The 21,796-nt window shown below is 44.0% G+C and overlaps 1 protein-coding gene across 1 annotated transcript in view; it reads left to right on the top strand.

Annotated features, from left to right (window-relative positions):
• Positions 1 to 835: 835 nt before the first annotated feature.
• The window catches only part of sipa1l3 (signal-induced proliferation-associated 1 like 3), a 75,900-nt gene continuing 54,939 nt past the window's right edge, over positions 836 to 21,796 (top strand). Inside the window, 1 exon segment of the mRNA XM_083773987.1 lies at positions 836 to 1,028. The gene's annotated coding sequence lies outside the window, so the exon portion shown is untranslated.

The raw sequence follows: 21,796 nt of genomic DNA, 5'->3' as shown, positions 1-21,796 counted from the left end.
AATTCTAGGATGGACACAAGGCTGCTACAATATATTTAGCTGTTAGTCTGCCTTTGGTCATGGTCTCCGCTTCCCTTTCCCTTTCACAGATTGATTGATTGATTGAAATATGTATTAACAGTTTGTAGAATTTACAGTACATTTTAAGCACAAACTCAATACAGCTATAGCTATACCGTTATTGATCCATTTGGGGGGAAATCAGTACAAGTTACAGATAGGGCATAGAAATACAGAAGAGTAACATCACAATAATAATAGGCCTACACTATCATCCTGACTGATGCATGACACAAGATATTTAAGTATACAGACAGACAGACCAGATGTATACACCCTATAGGCCCACAATCATCCTGCATAATGCAGAACAAGAACGTTCTTCTCCCACCAGGTGTCTCTCGGTTGGAAATGGAATATAGCATTGCTGGTGTATATAAGTAATACACTTGCCTACAATATCATTATACAGAGTAACAGAACCATGATAGATTGCGACATTTTATACTTTCAGTGCATATTATAAGGCTAAATATTATATAATAATACATATTTAATAATTATATTAATTAATGTATTAATTATAATAATAATTATTATGATGTATTTGTATATAACTTACACCTACAGTACCTTTAAATGTGAATGTCATGCCTGACAACCACAAGGTTGTGCTCTTCATTAGTTAATAATAATAATGAGTGAGACAGGGAAGTAATCGAAAACGGTAGAATAGCGCCTCCTATGTGTTACTATGACCATGGCGCATGCAGCATGCTTGCACAGGCGCAGTGTGGAGGCGGAGTGGAGCTCCGTCCACGGTGGTGGTGGTTTCTGTTCAGCATTCTTGGCAACGTCTCGAGCGGCGCCGGCGAGCAGCAGGGCACTGAGGCTATGCTGAGGCCCCGGCACACGGGCACAGTCGAAACATCAAGGGAACTGAATGTTTCTTTTTTCTACAGGCGGTGCGTACATTATTTCCACGGGATGTAAGTCGAACGGAAAGAAAGGGAGCTTCATTGGATACGGTAAGTGGGCTCTTGTGGTGTGTGTGTGTGTGTGTGTGTGTCTATGTCTGATTTAACAGCACTAGACATAGACAACGTTGAAAAGTGAAGAGTCAATTCCATTTTGCGAGGGTGTCGCTTGACAAAAAGAGCTTATCTGCAAGCTATCGACGCGTTGTTGGCTTGTAGAGCAGCTCTTTTCAGAAAGCAATCCTGTCGTACTACGGGGTACATTGGGCTGTGAGCTGTGAGTCAGAGCCGACCAACTTCTTCGGGCAACAAGCTTTCATTCTACGGTGCAGTTTTCACCCTGCGTCCTGCGTGTCATGAATGCAATGGGTACGGCTCCTCGCCACTGGTCTCTACATAAGCTTGTTATAGATCACACATATGGAGTTATTATACATCCGTTATTATTAATGCATTAATTAGAAATGATTCGATCCAGCCTTCCTGATCGACCAGGACGCCATTGCGCATGCGCGTATTTCTATGCAGACTTCGGGTTTGTAGTTTTTTCGCATCCGAGTATCGCAGTTGTAAAGGCCCAGCAAAACTACAAGTTCCAGACAATGGGACCATTGTCTCTTGAGTTGGGGAGTGTATCCTAGCCAGCTAGTTAGCTTGGACGAGCTTTGAATCTTGAATAGTTGTGCTGCAATCGGAAGTTGCCATGACAGAGGGTTTGTTTCATTGTGCTGCACAGAAAACGGTCTGAACCCTGCGGTTTTACAGGAATTTAGATTCATACAGCTCTTGCATTGGAATTTGGAACAACATGGTGCATTCTGTCTGAGAAAGGAAGTGTGTCATTCATTATTTTTGAAATTATGAATGTATGAATGGAGGATCGATCATCATGTTACCTGTGCGGGCATGCATACTGTACTTACTGTACCCATTCTAAAGCCGATGCCTTATTTTCGGCCAGTAATAACAAGTTCATCCAGCATGCGCCCTTGTAGTAGTCCTCATTTTCAATGAAGATGCTGCCTGCCAGCTGCTATATTTTCTGCCCCAGGAAATTACAAGTCAAATATAAGAATAATTGATCCATCATGGTGGAAGACATTATAGCGCTCAGCATTTATCCTGCTTGTGTCCTATCCGTAACTAATACAATAACTGTAATCAGGCCCATGCTTAAGTAGCTTAACTTGGTTATGCTACTTTTGAGAGGAAAATGGCCATGTTCACCAACCTGCCTGTTACTGAGAACAGTGGGTTCTTTTAGTACAGATCATTGGTGTCACACCAATACCAGCTGCTGCAAGGACAAAAATAGTATCTTCCTTCTTGAATTGAGAAGGAAATCATATTACGACAACACATACTACAGTGTGTGAATTTTTGAATGCCAAAGCTAATGGCCAGGAGGGTCTGCATTCTGCAGACTTCACTTTACATTTGTTCAGATCAGTGATGGAGAATCTTTTGTGATTTCTAAAAGGATCATCATTGTGATATGGGTATCTTACACTAACCACACTGTAAGGTGGATAGATGTCAGATGCCTGTAGAAGGTCTTTGACCGAAATGTTGTTTAAATAATTAAAGTGTTCATATTGCAAGTGCAGACGGTGTGCGGGTGACGGGTCATTATGTAAATGTTGTGCGTTTTTTGAATAAGAGGATGGATGTTAAAGGGGATGGATGTTAAAATGACCTGAAAGTCTAAATCACATACCATGTACAGACAATGCAATATTAAATTAAGCATTAATGGCTTCCCTTATGGCTTCACTTCCCTTATGGCCCACAATAAGGGAAGTTACCAGGCCATATTCATCTACTGTTGAAAGAACTTGACACACTACAGAAACTTCAATACAGCCCAAGCCTATTCATTCATTTAATGTTCCCACTCAATGGTTGTAAATATGTGCTATGCTTTGTAACCATACTTAATTCCCTTAATGAATTCCTTTTTATGTTTGTTCTAATTCGTTTAAATGTTATGTTATTTGATGCTATGTATTTACAGTGTTGCTCTGCAAGAGGCTAATCGTCTAGACAGGGTTTGTGTGTGTCTGTGATGGTGTGTGTCCAGAGCTAATGTTGTAATGTAAACCGCTGGACTGATTTGCATGAAAGAAACTGCTCGCTATCAATAGACATTTGCCTGACGAAGATCTGTAAGGTCGAAATGTTGCAGCATTAATACAATTTGTGTGCGGAACGGCAGATGTTTTAAACTTACACGTTATATTCACTATATTTGAATAATAAAGCTTGGGTGGCACAGTGGTACCTGCCCACCACTGCGAAGTCCTAGGGGTTCGAATCCAGGTGTTGCATTCGGCTTTGTTGAGCATCTACTCGTGGCGGTACAGGCTCTATGTCCTCCCGGTGGGGGCTCCGTCCTCACTAGCATTGAGCCAGTAGGATACAACAGAGAGACAACACAAGTGTGTGTGGCACTGGGTAATTTGACTATTATTTACTACCACTAAATTGATCCTTAAAAGTCTTATACATAAACAAATGGACTTATAGAGGTTTTCCATTTTTTGCGATGGGATGTGTTTATGGTCACTCGGAGGGATTACAGATGTGTTTGTAGCTCCTAGAGGTTGGCTCATGTCATGAGACCAGTAGCTCGAAGACCAGTGGGTCAAAGTGTTCAACTGCAGCAAAGCACGCAGGAAGGCCCCATGGCCATGACCCAGACACAGGCGGGCAAAATGCAACCACTGTTCAGACGGAGTATGTATATTTTAGTATTTTCCTTGCAAAGCAGACTGTATTGGGCCACCTGAGTTCTATGTAGTGTTTACAGTGGTAATAATTACCACTTTATAAACACTACATCATGAACACATATTGTAGAATAGATGACTCATTTCCCTTTCTTTCTGTCAGGTAGGTATGCACTGCAGTTGTATTCTCTTGTGTTTACAGTCTATACGAGGTGATTCAAAGGTGTCTCCACTGTGTGCTCAGCCTGAATCTGCACTTTACTTGATATACATTCAAAGTACATCACACGGATCCCACGTGAGATGTATTTCAGGCAGATTTTCTGGTCTTTACCATGAGAGTGAGACTCAGTTTGAGCCCTCCGGATGTTTTTTTTAGCTTAGAACTTAAAGAATGTATTATTTTTTAAATATTCTTGGAGGCTTTTTATGCCTTTATTGATAGCTAGACAGTAGTGTGACAGGAAATGGGGAGAGATGGGGATCAGGACTCGACCCCGTGACACGCTTTACACGACAAATAATGCTTGGACTTGGAGGATTCCTAGTTAAATAAAGGTTTAAGGTTAACGCAAATAAACAATTGGTTCCTAGTTAAATAAAGGTTAACCGAAATAAACAATTGGCAGTTGCTTGTCAACACACACACACACACACACACACACACACACACACACACACACACACACACACACACACACACACACACACACACACACACACACACACACACATCAAATAAGGTCCATTGCATCGGCATAGGTAATGAAGAGACATGCCTTTGGCTAAGGATACCATCTGGTGTATGTCGTCCTGTGTGTGCTATCTCTAATGTCAATGTCTTTTCTCCCTGCTCCCTGTTTTCACATTGACACACAAGTCCGTTACTTGTAGAGATGGGTTAACCAGCAACTTGTACTGCTAGTGCTACCACTGCCACACCAGGCAGGCATGACATGCAATGACATTTCGACCACCTACAGTATCACTGCTTCATACTAATCTCTTTGATGTATTGGTTTTCCTTGAGGCTCTTGTCCATAACTCACTCAACATGTATAGCAGTGTCAAGAGGCTAGAGAGATTTATAGTAAGAAGAGTGCAGTGTTTCCTGAAATGAGTCTGTGCTTTACGACCCCCTGTGCAGCTATAAAACATTTCCTAGGTAGGTGCCCTGCCCTCTGCCCTCTCTACTAGTCTCTAACTAGCTATCCAGTCCTGCTCCGGCATCTCTTTTAAAGCTGCAATTCAGAACTTATTTGAATTTAATGAATAATACACTTAAATAATCTTTATGGTAGATTATGTTAAATGTTGTAAAATACAATATATTGGTCTCCCAGTCCCTACTCTTCTATTGAGAAATGTAGACCCTAATATCATGTAGGACACCTGTTGGCAGACAAGTGCCTGAAGCTTATACGCCCAATATATTTTCCCCTGGCCAAGCACGTTCCCTCCCTGCCTAAGTGGTACATAGGGGTTGGTCTCCAACCCTGGTCCGAATCAGTTACAATTCCATCAGGATATACATACTGCATCATTAACTCCCTCAGAGATATTTGTTAATATATGTCTCACTCCCAGGAAGAGGATGAGCAGTATATGCAGTGCACTGATGGTTTGTGTTGATTCTAATCTATGCTACTGTAGGTAAGTCCATCTCACTCTCGCTGCTGAGGGGAAAGCGGGAGGATCAAGAAGATCCACATCTTAGAGGTGATAATAGACCGATTGCCTGGGTTTCCCTGACGCAGATGAGACCAGGTCTTTGCCCAGGATATTTCCCTCCTTTTTAAACTCCTCTGTGCTGGGGCTATTTGACTGGGGTAAATATAGCCTGTTGGTTTTAGCTAGAGGATAAACACAGATGTTGAGTAGGCCTTTCTCACCACAGGTCGGCCTGCGTCCTCCCCCTGGCCCGCAGTGGCAGCATAAGGGAAGAGAGAGAGGCATGCCTCACCACTGCCATTCACTCACAAAGCACTTAAACAGGGTATTGGACATTTTACAGGGTAGTAGTAGACATTCTACAAAGCATTTATACAGACCCACAAAGAAGTTATTTGCACTTGCCTACATATGTGTCTTCGTTTAGTGAATTGTGGACGTTACTCTGTTTCAGATCAAGCAAGTATTTGGCCTAGGCAGATTAGAACTTAATTCATGTGCCAACTGTGAATTGCTTTAATGGATGATATAGGCCTAGTAGTATAACCCTAACCCTAGGTATAAAGCTCAGGGAACCATCTCAAAGACATGAGGACAGGAGTACAGGGCATTCTGTTCGTGTTATCTCCAATTTCTCAAGTTTGAATTTGAAACGTTGACTCTGACCTTCACTTAGATAACTGGCCGCATTCGGATTTGTCCTTGAATGATCCAGGATTCCAGGACAAGCTTAAACTCCCCAGGAGTCTTTTGATGTGTTCCTTTCAGTAACATTGTGAGGTCTTCTCTGTGTGTTTGTGTACCTAACCCACAAGCCTATTTCAGACAGTACTGCTGATACTAAAAGATCTTTCAGCTCAGCAAAAGGCCACAGATGACAGGAGCCCAAATCATGCATGCTGATCTCTGAGGATAGCCTTTGTTCTGCAAACATGCAAGGCATTCCAACCCTGCCACCACCCTAAATATGAATTGTCATGCAACTGAGAATGAGGCAGGCGCTACCTTGTGTTTTCAATGTCTCTTCTTCATTTTGTACCCTTCCTGTGTTTCCTTTGCCTGTAGAAAAGGGGGTGTTCTCTGCTGCTGTTTTAAGTGGCATAACATCCATGTTATTACACCTGCTCCATGTCTGCCCCTAACTGAGTCTTCACAGATAGGGGTCATGACTGACAGGTGGAGCTTGTGTGTTCTCTCTCTCTCTCTCTCTCTCTCTCTCTCTCTTCCCCCCCCCTCCCCCCCACCAAGGCCTCTGTCATACACTTCCAGAGGAGAAAGGTTCTTGAAGAGGAAATCCGGCATGAAAGAATAAGGAAACAGCTGATTTACTCTGTCTGTTTTATGGAGCGAGGAGGAGTGAATTAGCCCTGTGTGTGTGCGCGCGCCCCTCTCACACACATACACATATGGACTTGACCGTCATCCTCTGTCAAGTGAACAGTTCGCTTGTTGTCTGTTTTAGACGATGCCTTTTGGCCTGAATGCACAACTTTCATGAAAGTAGTAGTCACCTATCAAGTCAAAACTTTAACTTTTAAATAGATATTGCCCATGATGGTGTCCAGTCTTGTTTACCTAAAAGTTATCATTGGAAATGATAACTGCAAATTGGGAAGGCTCTAGACTCCTAGACCAGCAGTGGTATATTTGGGTCCAAATATGGTTTACAGTTTATCATTCCATACTTGTGTTATGTATGAAACCATACCAATAGGCGAACAGAAAGCGAGTCCCTTATCAGTGTTTTGTCATTTCTCATTCAATGCGATGAATCATTGCCACAGTGAAGGTGTTTTGCAAACCAGCTCATTACATGAAATAGTGACCCTTTCCTTCACTTTGAAAGAAGCGTATTTATCCCCTTTTTGATTGTCTTCTGGGTTTGAGTTTGTAAAGTAGTAAGAAAAGCACTGTTGCTGCTAGGCACAGCACCACACCTGAAATTCAATGTGTATGTTATTGGGAGCAGATTTTTTTTTTTTTTTTTTTTTTTTTAAGATATTTTTTTGCGGCTTACGCCTTTTATTGATTTTTGAAGGGACAGACAGTAGGCTGACAGGAAACGGGAGAGAGATGGGGGGAAGACATGCAGTAAAGGCCGTGTCGGGTCCGGGAGTCGAACCCGCGGCACACTGCGACTGGATTACCAGTCCGGTGCCCAGACCGTTACGCTACGGCCTGGGCCATTGGGAGCAGAATTGTTGGCTTCTTACTCACTGCGGCTCTCTCTGCTGTACATGTGTTCAGAGGTCACGGTTTGGACAGGAAGTGAGTATGTGTGGAGGAGGTCTGAGGAAGTGAGTATGTGGTCAGGGATCAGTATTCTAGTGACTCAGACCATTGGCATTGGGCACTGAGTAAAGCAGGACTAAGGCTTCTGACATGCCGGAGATCGATATACAGGAAAGGCTGGCTCATAGGACATGCGTAAAACACTTCTGCGGTGCTTATCCAAGTATAAATGCTAGCTGACCTCTCAATGCCAAGACGATGCAGCTGATTACTCAGACATTTTTCTCCCCTCATTGGTCATCAAGATAGTTAGATTAGTTCTGTCTGGAGAGGAAGTCGGTTTACCCCACACAGCCAGCTGTTGTATGTTGGAGAAGCTGCAGCAGGGAAAAGGGTGTAACACACACCACCACTAGGCACCAGGAAACATTGAAATAGATTTGCATGTTTCCACTTCCTCTGTCTTTCAGGATGTTTTTCTGTTGGTGACCTTCGTGCCCTGAAACACTCACACACTTTCTCTTATCTCGTTCTATCTGTTTCTTTCTCTTTAATTATCCACTTCTTTTTCCTGTCTTTCTCTGAGGCAGGCACACACACACACACGCACACACACACACACACAAACACACACACACACACACACACACACACACACACACACACACACACACACACACACACACACACACACACACACACACACACACACACACACACACACACACACACACACACACACACTCTCTTCCACTGAGGAATGTGTGTAGAGAGGCATATGCATGGTCCCTCCCTGTACCTCCTCATAGCACAGATCTGCCGCCACAACTGCAAACTGTGGAGTCATTGTTTTCATGCTAATTGAGTGTAGCGTGCGGTCATTCCACAAATGCCATTCGGACAATTTTTTAACTTATTTCATTTTTATGGTACTCTATCAGAAGGTCAATTTTGCTTTCCCCTTCTCATTTCCAAATCAGATCTGAGGGGCCGGGGTGGAGGCTGTTACGTGGGCCAATTCCGTGCGAGGTTGGAGGGTTCCTTTTGCGACAAAAGAAGGGAATGGTATGCTAATGTGCTGCTGTTATTGTGGCGGCATAGCTGAGCGCCGGCATTCCACTAGAAGATAGCGACTAGCGAGAAATTAGGGGGATTTCTGAGCAACACATGAACCATTTGTTGTTTCTTTGTTTTTTTCATAGTAAGATGAGTGTGTGGCCATGTGTGTGTGTGTGTGTGTGCGCACGCATGTGTGAAGGCCTACTTGTGGAGCTGCAGCTAATGATGAATAAAGTTATATATATTTTTCCTTCCCAGTGTGAGTTTGTTATCGTTTTGTGTAAGTGTGCAGCAGTGACAGCCTTTCTATTGTCCCCTAGGAGTAGTGATGGAGGGAAAGAAGGAAGCAACAGAAGTTAGTCCTCTCTCTCGCTGCACAGCGGCAGAACCTGTTATTGTTGAGGAGAGAGATGGATGAGGTGATAATGCAGACGGAGAGTAACGGCTGGCCCATGGCAGAGGAGGTGGGGGAGGCATATGATGGAAAGAAGGAGGGAGGGAGATGGATGAAAGAAGGTGGAGGGAGTTCTGTCAGTAGATCCTAAACAGACCCACATGCTGTCTTCCCCTCTTCTACCTCACCTCACCTCTTCCTTCCTCCTTTCACTCCGTTCACACGGGCGACTTGGCCCCACCCCACCTTTTCTTCTTCACTTTTCCCCATGACCTCAGTGGTCCAACTCTTTAAGACCGTCTGGTCCTCCTGTGGCTCAGGTTTGGGCTTGAAATTAGATAGCCAACAAACACCTGTTGGAGAGAGAAAAGAAAATCTGACGGAATCCCCTGGAGAGAGAGAGAGAGACTGAGAGAAAGAAAGCGTGTGTGTGTGTGTGTGTGTGTGTGTGTGTGTGTGTGCGCGCTCGCTCTCTGGAGAGAGAAGAGGGTGTATGTATTTGCACCAGCAGAACCATTCAGCACATCTCCCATTACATTGAAGGAGGAGCTACGTGAAAGGCTGAAGAAAAAGATCAGAGTGCATGTATTGTCTCTTGTACCTACCTACAGTATGGTTACCAGGTGTCTCTCTGTGTCTGTCTCTGTCTCTCTCTCTCTCCATTTTGAAGGTCACCGTCCGCTTACTCCGCTATCACCCCGCCTGTAGATAAAACTGGCTTGACCCATGCACTTTGTCACTCGAAGCACACAAACACACTCCCTCCTCCTCCACTCCAATTCACCCTTTGCTCTTGGGGAACTACTTGGTCTGTCCTCTACAGAGCCTTAGAACTCACTCACTGCTCTCAACTCAAGACACTTTAGCTCACCAATGTCTGACTGCATTTCCATTCCTGCTTTCCAGTATTTTACAGTACTACAAATTCCCCAATATGCAGTAACACTCGTGCATACTTGTATGCCGGCCGGGGTGTTTTTTTATATTTTTTCCAGTGGTTCCCACGTCTGAATTTGACAGGAATGTTGGCGGCCCCGCAGGGAGCCTCTGGGCTGTGTCTCTTGTTTTCTCTTTCTTGCTTGCATATTCTCCTCTCCCTTCGCTATCACTCTGGATACACTAATTTTCTCTCATTAGTCAAAAGTTTGGCCACGGCTGTTAATATATGCACTTGGATTGGTTACAGAGTAAGCCATGTGTTTGTGTGTTTTGTTCATGCATGCATGAATTACAATGCGTGCAAAGGAGTGCACATGTGTGCACAAGATCTCACTGGAACCACACCCTGGACTCATGCCACGCTTCAAACCGAGTCGAAGAGGCGAGTTCTGGACAGATTTAGCTTGTTGTGACAGCACTCTGCGTTGGTTCAGGATGGGACTTTGATGAGAGGCTGAGGGGATCACGCTGTGATTTGTGAGCAGAAGTGATGATGGCACAAGTCTTGCACTTCAGCACACTGGACCCTACCCCCACATCCACACATCCCCATTTCGACCGCACAGGGCCTTCAGTTGGTGAGCAAGACAAATTGGTGTAATTGACGATACAGTGTTGTCTTCTCCCTGTTTGAGTTTGCTCATGGTCACAGAGGAAAGCTGATTTTACAGAAAACGGACACAATATAGTCGGGACACAGGAAGGACACATCTTCCACCAGTAAAAATGGTAATAAAAAAGAATCCAATTTTTAGCGACGCTTCTGCTCTCTCTCAGACCAAAGCATAGATCATGACCCCCCCCTACACACACACACACACACACACACACACACACACACACACACACACACACACAACGTTTGATTCATGCAGTGACCTGGAAACCAACAAGTAAACATAAAATTGCCAGCGCTGCCTTTGTATTAGAAACATATGTTCTCGGTGCGAGAGGAGAGATTGGTTCTGAAAGTTAGCTGTGACCACTGGATTCTGAAGGCAAGGTGTTGACAGAACTTTAGTTGGATCCCGTGTTTCCATTTGTGTGTGCCACAATATAGCTTTCTGAGTTCATGTGCTAGCTAGGCTACACAAACACCACACACGCACGCACCCAAGCACATGCACACACTTACAATGCTACTGTGCACTGAACAGAGCCACACCTTACTCCGGTAAGTCTCTTTTGGTTGCAGAGACAAGCCCTTCTTTATAATGTCCTGTGAATAGGCTGGCCATTCACCTGTGTGCACCACCTGCCTCTCTTCACTATGCTAGGAGGAAGGGATCGTATGTCAGTTTGTGTGAGTTAACCCACTTATGCCATGCATTTACATGTGTGCTGTATAATTGCATGTGAGAAAAATAAACCAATCTAATGCCTTTGGGATAGCTTCTAATGCTATTTGCTTGGGTTTAAAGCGCTAGCTTACTCTCTGCATTCTTCCCCTTTGTCTACTGTCTCCGTTTGTACAGTGTCTATGTGCAGCCCTGCGTTTCAGCCCAGTCTCAATGGGCCTACTGTACAGTGTTTGCTCTAGCTAGCTACAGTCTGGCAGGCCAAACGGAGCATGGTCTCTCTGGGACCGTAGCACTAGTAGTGTGTTTTACAGTAGAGCCATGCAAGCTATGTAATAGTATTACAGTTACAACATTACCATGCTGTCTGGCTAGCGACACTGTGTGTGTGTGTGTGTGTGTGTGTGTGTGGGTGGGTGGAATTGAACATGTATCATTGATAGTGATTCTGTGTGTAGTGTAAATTATGTAATGTGTACTCCAGTAACTCCATATGTGTATTTTTGCTCTGAAAGAGCTAAGCAGGCACAGTGTGTGTACACAGTGATAAAACTGTACACAAGAGCAAGGTTATAACTGTACACACTCGGAGTATAATGTCCTTGGAGCGGGAGACTGGTGAGGGGAGGGGGATGTACTAGAATGCACGTTGGTGTTGGTCTGGGTGTGGGAAAGCAGAAGTAGCAGACCCTTGTAAAAAAACGGCCAGAATGACTTGGGTTAATCTAAGACTTGTTCTGTGCATCTGTTAGTGTTATGATGATGTTATGCTGTATCCTTACAGTTGAAAAAACAGTGGAAAATTTTGTAAAAGCTATAAAAAGGTTCAGGTTTCTTTCTTCTTAAGTCTTTTATGCCATATGTCAAGCACATTATTAATTAAATCAAACATTTAAAAATAGTCTTTTAATTTGTCTGTGCACGCCAGGGAACCATTGTGGGGGCCGTAACGTTTCTGTGATGTATGGTTGTGCAACAATCTGCCTCACATTACAATGATTACATTCAGTATTACAGCACACATTTTTTCAGTGGCAGCCCTGGGAAATGTTGTGGAAAGTAGTCATAATGGCAAAGCTATTTAATACCATTGATGAAAAGTGTGATGCATGTCTTCTTTCAGGCAATTTGTAGTGTCCTCCGTCAGTAAGTCATTTGTGGGACTCTCTTGAACTTGTCCAGAAATGGTGCTGGCAGACAGTGAGGCCCCTTTTCCACCAAAAGAACTTCGGTTCAGAACCAGTGCCGTTCCGAACCTTGGTGCTTTTTGCGAACCGGTCGCGAACCGGCTGCATTTCCACCAGATTGACGGCCGGTTCATTTGGTGGCGCTATTATACCTCAACACAAAATGTTGAAAGAGAAGGATCCGTCATGCGCCCCGAGGGCGTTGCACAACACAAACCGATGTAAACAGTATCCACGAGGTTGTGATGTCAAGGTTACAAGTTATTATAATGCCCCGCAAGTCTCAGCTGGATTCTGGATCGCGATGCATCCGTATACGTTTGGATCGTTTCATGTTTGCGTTGGCAATTAATGTAAACGTATTTTTGTTCAAAGATATCTGTTGCGTGTGTCACTGTGTCTGCGACGTCCTCCCAAGTTCCAACCCACTGACAAGTTCCAACCTACTGACACACCCACTTATATCGTCTCGGTTCACAAAGCGCTGCGTGCAATTACAAAGCTGAACCACCGTTTTGTGGTTCACATTGGGAACGAACGTTTATGGTTTGGAACCAACTCATTTTCAGTGGAAACACTCTGAACTGGTTCAATATTTAGCGGGAAGAAAGAACCGAACCGGTTCAACCCCGGTGGAAAAGGGGTCTGAGGGAGAAGACAGTGGGGGTGCAAAGCCAGAGCGATTATTATGAGACTCAGGGTGTGCTTTAACCCACTTACTACTTAGCACACCAACCCGGGGTCTCCTGCCAAAACGTTAGCTTAATGCTTTTAATCCTCCCCAACTGAGCCAGTAGTCGCTGCCCAATCATGGCTCCGTTTATAATTCATCATTCACCGTCACGGTCATTGCTTTTTGTAAAATGTATGTCTTTAATTAATGTCTAGCTCTTAAGTGCGTTTTTATGTTCAGGTTATGTATTTGGAGACATTTGTCTCATTGTTGGATACATAATAATTGAGTACCACAGACGAAAAACAGTCTTAAGTCCAAATTTCATTCTGACCCCTCCACGAAAAGGCCTCGTTGTCCTGACCCCTTATCTATCATGTATACATTATGGATAAATAGTGTGGACTTAGACTGTTTTTCGTCTGTGGCATCTGTTCTTTGTGTGGCTTGCCAACTCGTTGGGCAGTTTCTCCATCATAAACAATAAACATACACCAGTGAAGTGGCCCTGTTGGTTCCTTCCAGCATTCACAGCCGAGCAGGCATGTTTATGTACCCCTACTTGAGTGGTTGTCGCTGGACTGGTCTGCTGCCCCTGGGGGGTCCTGTTTACAGTGTGGGGTGGGCAGGCGGTAGTGCTTCAAGCTCCCATCACGTCTAGTGCCCGACTTTGAGGCCGATGTCCTAGACCACCAATTACTAATTAATGATATGCATTGTGAGCTTGTAGGTTAGCTATAATACAAAAAGAGAAGGAAAACTTGTTTTAAACATTTTCAACAAGAATGCTATATATTATATGGACGGAAAGGCTGAAAGTGGTTAAAGATTTGAGTTACATGATCTGCATAACTGGTGATCACCTCTGTCCTCTCCCAGTTTTAAGAACCACCGCTGCATGGTTGTTTTCCTCGATATGTTGGCCTCCCACAGTTAATACGAATTGGCTCATAGTAGCGCCACGTTCCACACATTCTTTGTGTGTAGGCCACTTTTTCTTTTCACTTTTCACATGCATGGGTGGGTGCCATAGGGCTGCACAGATTTCACTGATAAAGCCAACCTACCCAGATCTCACAGACAGAGGCCGCTTTGTTTTTGTTGTTGGGGTTTACGGTATCAGTTTTGTCGACATTTCAAAATGGTGCCTCCTCTTTTGTGTGTGTGTACGTTCAGTATAAGTGCAGCAGTTCAGGGCAACGGTCCTGTCACTGTGGGTTACGTCTGCAGTGCACGTGGGCCGCTTGGCAACCCCCTCCTACCAGAGCGAGCACACACACACACACACACACACACACACACACACACACACACACACACACACACACACACACACAGACAGCAGAATCGGGGTCAGCTGTATTTCCTCACCCCCAACCCCCAACTCATTCCCTATTCTCTTTATTTCCCCTGCTATCTCCTTCCTTCCCATTTCTTTGCTGCGTCCCTCCTATGCTAATGAGCAGGCGGGGATGTGATATACTGTAGTGTATATATTTGACAAAGGGTGATTTCTACAATGAAAGTGCCAGGGTGTGTGTGTGTGTGTGTGACTGCCTATGGATGAGTTTACATACAGTACAGCGTAAAGACCGTAAATTGATCACCTGACAGTAATGGATAGAAGAACATGGGAGCTGAAAGACAAAGAGAAGCCCTTGATTGAAGAGACGGTGCATCATTTGAGCTGAAAGATGTCCTTCTTTTTGTATGAAGGTCTTGGCCAAGTCCACGCTGCTTAGTCATGGTGGCAGAACTTAAACTTTAACAGTGGCCTGGGGGGGTTGGGGTACGGTACAGTGGGACATAGCTCAGCATCGCAGCCATAGATGTTCATCTACATTCTGATGGCTTCAGGCAGCCATGAAGGCTGGTTGTTAGCATCTCACAGAAGCCCCCTTGTCCCCCCCAGACTTGCATTATCTGTGAGACCTCTCATATGAGACCTTTCTCCATTGGAACGTGCATTCTTCCCGGGCATCGTTTTATAATTTAAAACACAATGGAAGCTTCTACTTTACCAGTTCACTGATTTCATTAAGAAAGACGAGACGGAGTGAAGGCGTTACAACTATGAAAAATGCCTGGCCTCGAACAATTTGCTTGGTCAGACAGATGGCTCAGTGTAGGATATTGGTGGTGGTGGTGATGAGGGGCTGTCCAGGCAGGATCTTTGCCATCTGGGCTTCTTATGGTCACTTACACTTACTGTGACTTCTCTTCTACTCACACCTGGGAGAACTGATGCCACCTTCTCTCACTCTCCCTCAAGTCTAGACCCATGTTCCCAATCGCTTGAAATGCCTACAATTTATTTGTATCCATCCTGTGGACGTAATATGCACCTCTTCGGTGCAGCTTGAGTTGCCTGGCCAGTGGCCAAACACTTTGGCCCGGCATCATCTCTTTATGTTGGAAAAAAACCTCAATGTGATCTGGATGTTTGGTGTAGAAATAACTCATCTCATTTACATTGTTTTTAGCTTTTTGTAAATCTTTTGGAAAGGAAACTATATATATACTAGAATTTCGCTCATCCCAGAGTTACGTTGCCGCGCACTATGGGAAGAAGGAAATTGCGGGAGTTGACTCCACATGTAGTAACGGATGGGTTATTAGTTATTATTATGTGTCCTTATTAGTGTAGTGTAGTGTAGTCAACACGTTATGGCTCATACACACTGCCCGGTATTTGCTCCGATTATGCTGTCGGGGAGCATTTTTGGCGCTGACCGACAAAACGGCTGATCTGACGTTAAGCGGTGCCCAAAAGGTAGATCAGGATCTACCAGTATAGATCACAAAGGCTTTGCAGGTAGACCACATGACATGGCCCTAAAAATATATATAATTTTAATATAAAAAACGATTTTTGCATCTGCCGCTTGAGATGACCTGAGATGACTTGATTGATTGACATCAAAAAGGGCCTGTCAGCTCAAACACACAATGCAATACTTGTTGTTGCGTACAATCATCAGTAGCAAAGTCAAATACCAAAAATAAAAACCAATGGGATGATAGTTTTATTTGGTGGGTATATGAGCTGGTCGTTTTGAAAGTAGCTCTGAAGTAAAAAAAGTGTGGGCAGCCCTGCCTGGTATAGATGATTATATTATACTAGTCCTTACCCGTTCTGATATATTTCAACTTGTATAGTGTGTGTGTGTGTGTGTGTGTGTGTGTGTGTGTGTGTGTGTGTGTGTGTGTGTGTGTGTGTGTGTGTGTGTTTATGAATAAAAACAGCAGTATAACATGAAAGTATTCTTACAAATGCATGGTAGGGAAATGTTTTCACGGCAAGAGCAAGGACCGCAACATTTACACTTATTAGCCCACAGAGCCCCATTTGAAAAGTATCAAGGACCCCCAGTTTGACATACACCTATATATGGACAGTCGCACAGATCCAATTTGCAGGTTGATTTGCGTCCAAAACGGTCTCAATTGTGAGCTTTGGCTTGCGAGAACTCATGGCTTTTGCAACCTGTGATGTTGTGAGCTTTTAGATTAGCTGTTTTCACCGCTGTGTGTGTGTGTGGCTTATGTTCAAGACAGTTGTATATCGTGTTGTGTTTATAGCGAACTGAAAACGGCCACGCAATGACGCACGCGCACACATACGCACGAATCCAGCCAGGCAAGGGCAGAAGGTTCCTATTATAACGCCACCTCAGAGTAGCCTGCGCACACGCTTTTAGCGAGGTGCTAAGCAAGGGTTGTTTTGGTATATCAATCAATCCGTCCACTCCATGTGCGTGCGCACGTGCACTCTTTACGTGCGCGGCTGCACGCTGTTTCACCCACGTTTGGTTAAAAGTTATATCAAGTGATCCAACAGAGCCAGCCCGATAGATAATCATTCCGTTGTGATCGTGGCCGTGCTGTTCAATGTTTCACATTAGGTGCAGGAAAGATGAGATCTGTAACTGCGCGACGCGCGTCGTCAGTGACCAGGCGTATCACCCGCGTTTGGTTTGAAGTTATAATATGAAGTGACGTTCAAACATTGCATTGCAAAAAGTGGTTAAATAACCTTAGTAGGCTATGCGCCGTGTGTAACAGCTGCCTGTCTGCCACAATGGTGCCTGCGCTGTTTTTACCCGTGTGTGGTTTGAATCGTCTGTTACTAAGGTAGAGTGTTCGTAAAAAACATCTAATTAATTGGAGGCTTTGTGATTAATTAATCTCAGTTAATCACATTTTAATCGCATATCAATAGGCCTATTTGACCTGAGCAGTGAGCATAGGCAATAAAACAAGTAGTAATAATAATAGTGATAATAGTATTATTTATATAAAGCTTCTCTGAGTACTTAGACACTTTTCAAGGAGAACATGAGAAAACAAATAAAAACAACTTTATTAGAGAAAAACTAAGACTATGGAATAAAATAAATTAAAGTGGAATGAGATAGCAATATTCCAGAGGTGGGTTTCAATTCATAGGTGGTGGCATGTCTCTGAGTTTTGGGAAGTGCATCGTTTTGACAGGTCTGCCTGCTGTGGACAGTGAAACCCTTCATGACCATTAAACATGGGCAGACGCAACGATACAGTATCATTGTGTGAGGTGTTGGGGAACGGATGGAAAGTACTTTTAAAACTAACGTTAGCTCCCATGCTATTGCTAGCTATAGCAATATTCCCTCGTCAACAGAACACCACCCGTCCACAGATCGGGTGGAAGAGCTGCTGATATCACTTTGCTTGTGCCCTTGGATGGGAAATAAGATTTAAAAGGCTATGGAAGCGTGGATTAAAGCACAGATGTATGCAATAAAGTTGTGTCGGATCTGCCTGTGCATTGAAGCATTCCGTGACTGCTGCTCGTGTGTTGTGTTGCGACTGCTGCCTGCTGAGCTGATGCAAGAGCGTCATAAGCATGCGCCCTTCCTGCGCTGAAAGTAGCAGATCTACAAGCTATCTACCCGTCGCAATGCACAGCGCATCTGTGTTTTTCCCGCAGTTTACTTCGATTCACAACTTTAGGACCACTACTACTATTCGGTGATATTTTTTGGCTTATTTGAGCCGAAACCGAATAGGCCGAAAATACATTTTTAGCCTTTTTCGGCCGAATATTTTCGGTTGGCCGAATTTTCGGTGCATCCCTTATATATATATATATATATATATATTTTACATTTGCCAGTAATTTTTTACTGTTAAGTTAAGTTATTTGTCATATCTGCCCTGTGCAATTTGTGATTACGTAGCCTAATAAGGCAAACAAAAATACAGGTCAAGGTTGAGGTCGATGATGGTCACGTGTGGTACTTTTAGATGGATCTTGCTGTTCCACATCTTGATTGGCTTTTTGAGAAGCCACTGTTCCATGTTTTTCCTTATCTAGATTCTAGATCAACTTTTCACTGTCAACTTTGGTAGGGCAAGTTAAGTTTATGGGTGGAAACGGAGGAGGCTTGCCTTCTGCACGGAGCCAGCGTGGTCTGTCTGTCTGTCTGTGTGCTGACACACACACACACACACACACACACACACACACACACACACACACACACACACACACACACACACACACACACACACACACAGCCCACTTCCTGGCTCGCTCTCTCTCCTCAAAAGAAAGATGCTGTCTACTATATCTGAAGATCAAATTAAATTACTTTTAGTGTCCATACTGTGACAAATTTATGTGTGTATCTGATCAAAATGCAATGACATGATGCCACTCATGTCGCGTCATGCACAGCCATAAGGCAAGTGCCTTGTTTGGTACCACATTGCCTACCTCAAAAACATTTCACATACATATTTAATTGTTTAAGTTTAAACGATTATTTGTCGACCTCAGGTTGACACTGGGTCAGACATTTGTTTTGTTTTAGCTACTGTCTGAATAACTGCAGTGGCCTTAAATTAATCCCATTGCTCTATTTTGTCAAAGAATTTTGGAAATGACAGTTATTCCAGCAATGCAGGAAAAAGGAAAAAAAAATTGCCTACTTGACTTAGAGTTGTTTTTTTCATTCAGCTGCTAACACAGTGACTAACAGACCAGAGTGGTTTGTGTGGCTTTGCAAGCCGGCTTCAGCCGTTTGAGCTGTAGTCCAAGGTGATGCGGTAAAGCACAGAGGCTGCGCCCAACCAGCCCACAGTCAATATTTGCTTTTGTGAGTGCCTGGCTTGTGGCAGAAAAACAAGGTAGAAATGAGAGTCTCCTTCGTTTGTATCCGAAGGGTTGATGCCTTAGCATTACTGCAACTAACTAGCTCCACACATACATTGTGAGTGTGTGAGTGTGTGAGTGTGTGAGTGTGTGAGTGAGAGACACCTGTTCCTAATGTTCTCCAGGTCTGTGTTTATAAAAAGCATCAGAGCAAACCACAGCACTAAGTGGTTAGTGGCTTGAACAGAGGGTTCATTACATGCCTACCATCTAGCACTGTGACTCACAGGTGTGCGTGCGCCGTGCGCGCGGCCATGTTTGTATCATGAACTACTGCTGCCTCCTCCTAACTGCGATATACCATCAGAAAGGCTAACAGCTTGGACCCAGGCCACCCAGAGAGCTGTAGGCACTCTCCTGTTTGTTTCCCGCTTTCTGTTTTCACCCTCTGCTCTGTCCATCTGGCAGAGGGAGAGGACAGGCAGAGAGACGTGGGGTTGAGCAGGATTAATACACAGGTGAACTTGAGAGATGGCTAGAAAGAGTGAATTGTCATGGGGGAAAACTGATTAAAAACACTAAGATTGACTATATTTACAGAGTGGCAATCTTTCATACTAAGGGCATATATTGAATACGGCAGAAGGTGGTAGAGAAACTAAGAACTTAGAAGAGGAAAGGCTGAGGGGCTAATTAGTAGAAAGAAGGCGTTGGCCCAGCGTAAAAGTGTGTCTGTTTCTGTAACACATGTGTCACATAAAGAGACGTGCTATGCTAGTCTCATTAACCAGTCCTGCCACAGATGCTTTGCAGCGGGGCCACTCAAACCGTCTCTCTACTCTGCCTGGGACTACATGGCTGTGTCTCTTGTTATGACTACAGTTGCATTTTGGGATCACAGAGGAAGTTTCAGGCCTTTGAAAACAAGCTTTAGGTACTGTAGATTTCTCACGTGTTGAGTGTTTTTCCAGAACTTCCCTTTTCCTCCCAGTACTGAATTCTTGCATTGCATACTGTCTGTTCTCTTGATAAGTTATTATCAAGGTTACTGACCCATATAAATTAGAAGCTGCTTATTGTTGTTTCTGCAGTGGGTGAGTCATGGTTTAGTGAAACTTGATTGCCTGGTTTCTTTTGAGTCATTTCAACTCTCCTGTATGCTACTGTCTGAGTTGAATTTCCTGTTACGCCAGCAGTTCCAGGCCACTTTGTTTGGGGTTGTTTGGGCTGCTTGAACATGTTTAGAGGGAACTGTTCCTCAAGAGTGGCAGACATGATGAGCCACTTTATTACAGATATCCCGATATAGTGGCATTTATTTTCTCTCAACGAAATAAAGCTGTCTTCATGTGTGTTCATACATGACATGTTGGCATTCTGGAATCAGGTGTGCACATCAGCATCTAGTGTTACACTCTGCTGTTGTCGGTAGATACTATATAAATACTAACTATACCCACGCCTAGGCATTTATTTAACAAAATACAGACACAAAATGGACTGGCAATGTAGAAGAAACTTTTAGTGAAGTACAGCTAACGATAAAAGCAATTTTGGGGAAAATGGAGTGCACTTTGAACTGGATCTTGCATTTTTTACAGTGGATGTCAGGTGGTTGGAATCATTGAAATTTCAGACTGAGGGAATTTTCTCACTTGACCATTCTCTGTTTGACTGACAAAACATGGTGGATCATATTTTTGGGGTTTCTCCTCTAGCCCCTCCCTCTATTTTCCATGTTGCCTTGCCTGTGTTTTCTGTTCAACATTTCCTTCTCTCCTCCTTCCCCATGTAGGTTAGCCGGCCCCCTTCTCTCCCCTCTGTCTGTCAGTTTGCCCGCCACTCTCCTACTTTACTCCTTTCATCTCCTTGGAAAACCCACTGATTCCAGACGTTGCGCACCCACCAACTCAACCACAGTAGCGAGGGAAAGAATGCACAGAGGAGAGTGAGGGCCTCATAAATGACTTTCTGCGTGGAGAAAGGGCTTCCTCTTAATACGTTTTAACTTAGTGAAATGGGTTATGGATTTCTGAATAGCCAGTCAGAGAGTACATTGAGGCTCATTCTCGTCGTCTTTCCCTCAAAAATATGTTTTAGAGGGAGTTTTCAGGGGAGAAGGTCTTGTGATCAGAGGATTCCTGAATACCCAGTTGCCCAGGAGGCAACAGACCCAGGTCATATTCTCTCATCTGGGTATTCTGGGAATGGAGGGAAGGGAACCCAGGCCAGTAGGCAGATTGTACTGGCTCTGCTCTGAAGGGAACCCAGGCCAGTAGGCAGATTGTACTGGCTCTGCTCAGCAGGAGAGGGAGGAGGTGGAGCATGGCTGGATGTGTTTTTAATTCCTTTAAATCCTCCAGCAGCTCTGTGTTCGCTGTGCTGCCTCTCCCAAAACTCAGGACAGGGTGGGGTCACTTAAGTTTTGACAGGACGGGACAGGACAGGACACATCAAGTCAAATCCTAAATTACGATCTTTTGGTCAGACCATTCACACTA

Source organism: Protomyctophum parallelum (assembly GCF_964188405.1).
Source record: "Protomyctophum parallelum genome assembly, chromosome: 9".
Classification (NCBI taxonomy): domain Eukaryota; kingdom Metazoa; phylum Chordata; class Actinopteri; order Myctophiformes; family Myctophidae; genus Protomyctophum; species Protomyctophum parallelum.
The sequence above is the reverse complement of the archived record's forward strand: the minus strand, read 5'-3'. Positions and strand labels throughout refer to the sequence as shown.